This window comes from Phocoena phocoena, chromosome 9 (genome assembly GCF_963924675.1).
Source record: "Phocoena phocoena chromosome 9, mPhoPho1.1, whole genome shotgun sequence".
NCBI lineage: Eukaryota > Metazoa > Chordata > Mammalia > Artiodactyla > Phocoenidae > Phocoena > Phocoena phocoena.
Genome location: NC_089227.1, coordinates 94,169,588 through 94,175,587, shown reverse-complemented (window position 1 = coordinate 94,175,587; position 6,000 = coordinate 94,169,588).

The window sequence follows — 6,000 nt, the reverse complement described above, 5'->3', positions numbered from 1 at the left end:
GCCAGAGAGTCACCTCTTGTTTACAGGTTAATGAGACATGAAATAGATTTACGTACCAGGACTTCAGAGGGATTTCAATACAGATAACTAGTGCAGGGTAAAGCTGGTTCCCAGGGAGGACAGGATGATTCATCACACACTTAAGAAAAGACAAGCCTCATTTCCTCCCCAGTTTGAGGAGATACACGCTCTATTTTGTGAACTCTGAGTGGGAGGGGCCTGGCCATCTCTGGGCCCAGAGGAGGTGTCGGCCACACTAGCTGAACTGAAGGCGGGCTGGAGCTATGCCCTGCTGTCTCCTTGCTCTTCTCCTGGGCACTTTCTTAGGTGGGTCTTCCTCTCAAAACCTCACCCTCACCACAGCTCTCTGAATCTGGAGTCTCAGCTATTGGTTTGACTCTCTTTGGTACATTCCTTCAATGGTCTGCAGTGAATATGGGAGTTTAATCTTAGTGGCTGGCGCGCTGCGTCTTGGTTTCCTCAATCCCCAGGAAGGAGTTTGGTCTCCCGTTGCCCATTGACCCTCTGTACCCTTGGCCTTCCCAGTCTACTCCCCTCAATGGCTCCCATGTGCCTGAGTCGTGGAAGAGCCTGAGCCATCCCTCTCTCAGGATGGAAGGTGAGCTGGGCTGGGGTTCTTCCCTCTAAATGGCCTTTTATGCTTCCCGCAGGTGTCAGAGCTCAGACCATCCATCAATGGCCACTTATCAGGGTGCAGCCTGCAGGCAGCCCACTCTCCCTGGAGTGTACTGTGAAGGGGACATCATACCCCAACCTGTACTGGTACCGGCAGGCGGCAGGAGGGGCCCTCCAGCTGCTCTTCTACTCCAGCAGTATTGACCAGATAGATGCTGAGGAACCCCAGAACTTCGAAGCCTCCAGGCCCGAGGATGGCCTGTTCATCCTGAGTTCTAAGAAACTTCTGCCTAGTAACTCTGGCTTCTACCTCTGCGCCTGGAATCTCACACTGAGCTGGGTAGGGCAGACATCTGTGCAAAAACCTCACTCCCTCCCCAGTCCTCACCACCTGCTCCAGGAGCCCTCATTCAGGGACTGGGCAGAGGATGTTTGTCACTGGGTTTCTGACTGTCAGCCGATGTGAGGGCAACTGAGTCAAGCCAGATATTCCAAAAGACCTTCCCTACATTCTTAGGGAGAACAAAAAATTGATGCGTGTAGAACCTGTGAATCGCGTATGCAGAGTCAAGTTCCCGATGTGTGGATGTCTAGTCCTAGGCTATCATACTCCAGTCCTCAAAGTGTGCTATACCTTGCCCAACACCCTATTCTCTCACGTTCCCGTGGGTCTACACTGGGGACTGAGGTTGTGCATATGCTGATGAGAAGGGCAGGATGCACCTGCAGGGATATGTGACGTGACGGAGGACTGGTGAGCAAATATGAGGATGCCAACTAGGGTTATTTAATTAGTTAATTTTCATCACCTGGAAAGTCTCCTATCCTTGCTCTTTCTGAAGAGACTAGACGTCTTTTGGAGGCTTGGATGAGGCTTTGAGCCAGGGAAGGGGCAAGGTGTTAATTCATAGGGGCTACAAGTGTGGCTTTGTTAGTATCAGAAACGTGCACTTAGGGATGTTGATTATTGTTTCGGGTTTTAGATTTTTTTTTTTAGTCCTGTTCTACTGTGTCTCATCCCTCGCCTTATGGCGAAGAAGGGAGCAGAGAAGCAGATGGTGATGAAAGAGATACAAGAGACAGGATATGTAATGGCAAAACCCTAAAAAAGAGAAATTACTTGGATGGAAATGAAGGAGAGGCAAAGCTTATGAGGATGGCTGGAAAGAGATAACACGGTTACCTTGGCAACTGAGCATCTTCCTCTTCGCTCAGCCCCTCATCCCTCCCTCTTCCTCCTCATTCCTAAAAAGATTTTCTTGTCTAATGTCCCTTCTGTTCCACGAGGGGGCACAAGAAGTCTTAAAATACTCTGTTCCTGGCATCATTTCATTTAGGACAATTCAGACGTTTGTTTACTTTCAGAATCATTTAATCTGCAGCACAAAATCTGAGACAGAGACACAAAGCGATCAAGACAGTATTGAATAATGCCCAAGGGTCCTTGTTGCACTTTAAGGTCTACCTTGTATTAAGCAGCTATACGTGCAGGACACTCTGAGCCATCACAAGGATTAAAAAGAAAAGTGAAATACACTCAAGACGGTGCTGGGCATGGTCACAACATGGTTTAACCAAGGCGCTTGGAGTTTGAGATTCACAAATACACACTACTACATATAAAAAGGATAAACAACAAGGTCCTACTATATAGCTCAGGGAACTATATTCAATATTCTGTAAATATGAAAAAGGATAGGTATATATATGTATACCTGAATCACTTTGCTGTATACCAGAAACTAACACAACACTGTAAATCAACTATACTTCAATAAAAAGAATAAAAAATAGAAATTGCAGAAAAAAATCAAGGCACTTGGTTTGTTTTCTTATTTTTCCGTGTATGAAGATTTAAATTTACTAAGTCGATCAGCGATGCTAAAACCATGGAAATAAAGATACATTTACAACTCAACTTTTGTTCACATTTAGTAGTAAGCAGCATCTTAGGCTAATGTTTGGATGTTAGCTGGTTATTGAATATAAGTGGAAACAGACCTCTCCCTGAAACAGGTTATTTTTAGTTAATAGATTTTAATATTTTTAGTTAATAGATTTTAGTTAATAGAAACAGGTTATTTTTAGTTAATAGATTTTAATATTTAGAACAGTTTTAGATTAGTATAAAAATTGAGCAGATAATAAAGTTCTCATATATGTCCCTTTCCTCCCCAGCCTACCCTATTATTAACATCTTACATGGGTGTGGTATGTTTATTATTGAACCAATATTAATATATTATTATTAACTAAAATCCATGGTTTACATTAAAATTTACTCATTGCGTTGTACATTTCTGTGGTATTTGACAAATGTATCATGTCTTGTATTAACCATTACAGTGTCATGCAGAATAGTTTCGCTGCCTTACAAATGCCCTGGGCTTCACCTACCAATTTCTCTCCTCTTTCCCTGCAAACCCTGGTAACCACTGATCTTTCATTGTCTCTATATTTTTAAGGCACTTGGTTTTTGAGTTTAAATTTACTAGCTCTAATGACCTTGGGCTAATTATCCAATCTCTCTAGAACTCATTTTCCTCACCTGTGAAACCTTTCTTATTGGCTCATTAAATGTGTTAAATTAGATGGTATTTATGTTATAAAGCCCTATTACAGGGCCTAATTTTCAACAGATATTATTTTCCTCTCCAAGTTTACAAGATATTTGGATTACAACTTATCCAAAAGAAAGATTTGTTTTTTTAAAGATAATTAAAATTAAATTCTGTAGTAATTATTTAAAAATGCTAAGTGTACTTCGATGGCAAACCCGTGAAACTTGTACCCTACATTCTGCTTGTTCAGATATTAATCTTTTCTGTTGGGGATTTATGCAGTTCCAGAATCCTTCTTAACAGAGGTGTTTTCCAGGGACTCACGACTATTCAAGAGAAGTTGGTAGGAGAGTCAAAACAGAGTTTTCATTCCTGTTAGAAATTCAGAAAAGTTCTAGAAAACTTCAGAAGGAGATAGAATTTTAACGATGTTGAGTCCGGGGGTGGCTAGTATTTAGATAAGAAAAACGACATTCCCAGCAGGAGAGTCAGTTTGAATAGAAATGTGGAGATCTCCATCAATATTGAAAGTTCCAGAAAAGCAGTGAGAAAACAGTCCTGATCATTGCACAAGGCAATAGAGACAGGAGGGCGTTAATAGGTAAGGGGAGGCTAGCTAAGGCGAGGCTTGAAAGCCATCTAAATTCATCAAAACAAGTTACTATCCGCCACGATATCTACCCTATTCGTGAATAAGAACCCTATTCCCCTAACTGCTTCCATAGCGTCTGGGAATCAGAAATCTACAGTCATCGTCATCTCAGGAGACAAAGGAAACCAGCTCAGGAGGGTAGATACTGCTCAGAAATGTTATCTCTTGCCAGGAATCCATCAGTCTCACTCACCCCTTTGGAGAGGCGAGGCTGTCTCTTTTCCAGGACACCTTCCAAGACCCTGTTCTTGGCTCTGACTTTGTAGATGTGCCCGGACAATTCTTCCCATACATGTCATTCCCTGGCCACTGGAAGATCTGGGGCTTCACGTCTGGATCTTAGCTACTCACGGGATTTATAGGGAGAGACTCTGGGGCCTCTAGGCAGCTTGAGGAAGGTGGGGAATGCCCAGGGTGGGAAGCTGGCAATATTAAAGTTGGATGACTTCACAGTTGTGTCCAGGATTATACACTTTGAGCTGAGGATACTACGGCCCTCGGAGCTGCTGCAAAGCAGATTTGCCCCGTTACCTATCCTGTTGTTTCCTGTTCCCTCCTTTGAGGTGTTTATTCTGGCCGCGTGCTTTTCTATTCTCTCTGCACTGTGTTCTCCCTCCACTTCTTGCCCAGATGAGATAGACCTTGCCCATCACACAGACTTCACAGGCCTTAGTGGTAGGGATGATGCTTAGAGAAATCCAGTCACTACAGCACACAGACACCAGCTCGGATATCCAGCGACTGTCCGTTTCTCAGTCTGCTGATGATCTAGGGCTCCCTTTCCTGTGACTCATTAGTACCCACTCATTAGATGAGTGGAAGGAAGTGGCAGGCTATGTATGTGTCGAGGTTGGGGGGAGGGTGCTTAGAGGCAGATGGGGGGAGGGATTTTCCTGAATGACGTGGGGCCGGAAGGGACCCCAGTGGGGTCCCAGCAGTTATTGCAGCTGTTCTGCATTCTTCACCGTCCCCAAGGTACTCCCTGCAGCCTCTGAGCTTGGGCGTAACCTCCAGCAGGTGTGGGAGCTGTGTTGGGGGCTGGGTGGTCTGCACGTTTAGCTGAGGTGCCTGGATCCCCCTCCAGAGACCTTTGCCTCTCCCTCTGTAGTTCTATTTCCACTGCCAGGGTGCTCACTGGAGGCCCAGGTAGAAAGGACAGCATGGGAAGAAGTTGGGACAGGATGTGGTGAGCCTGGTGTGCACGGAACTCAGAAGATGGTGGGGGCAGGAGGGACTTTCACAGGCGCCCCAGAGGCAGGACCTGGTAAATGTCAAACCACATCCTGTTGTGAGTCCCCGAGATGGTGCAGCGGCAGGTGCGTTGCTGTTGCTACTTGCGCTGATGTTACTTAGAGATAAAGACCCTGACAGCCAGCACTGGGTTCAGGCACCCCATCTCTTCCCCAGCTGTCTTCTAAAAGACCCCAACCCGCTGCTCTTTACTTCCTGGATTCAAGGCCATTCTCCTTTCAACGCTATTTTCCCCTCCTCATTCAAGGCCCTGGCCCTCTTTCCAGGTGCCAGGGCTCCAGGTGCCTCTTGTGAACTGTGGGATTCCGGGGTCAGCACTGACCCCCTTACACTACAGACAGCCGCTGAGACTATGTCACAGGTGGGACTGGTTTGTGTCTGGGAAGAGCTTAGATTCCCCGAGCTACCTTCTGCATGGTGATCTGGGGCCTGCAGACTTTGGATCACTGAATCTGAAGAGCAGAGCCTGACGATTCCTTAGAGATCGCTTTACCCAGTCTCCTCACTTCACAGAGGAGGAGATAGCAGCCCAGAGAAGAAAACTGTTCCGAGCTATGCAGCTGTGGACAGAGGAGGACCAGAAGCCAATGTCCTGTGTTTTAGCAGCTCCTGGATCTCAGGCAAAGCTTAGGGGAACGTGGGCTGTATGTTGAGTGGTGATCTTGCTATGAATTTTATGAACCACTTATAGAGAAATAAATAAGACACAATGATCAGATCCGAGATGGCCTGAGGATGGGAGGTAACTATGATGAACCACAGAGCTAGAATTCTGCAGAAACTAGAGAGTTGGAGAGATGAGCTGAAGAAACATGATAATATTAAACAAGTACTCCCTGCCACCCTGCCACCCCCGCCCCCCGCCGCCCCGCAAAGAGAGGAAACCAACGGTCTGAACAC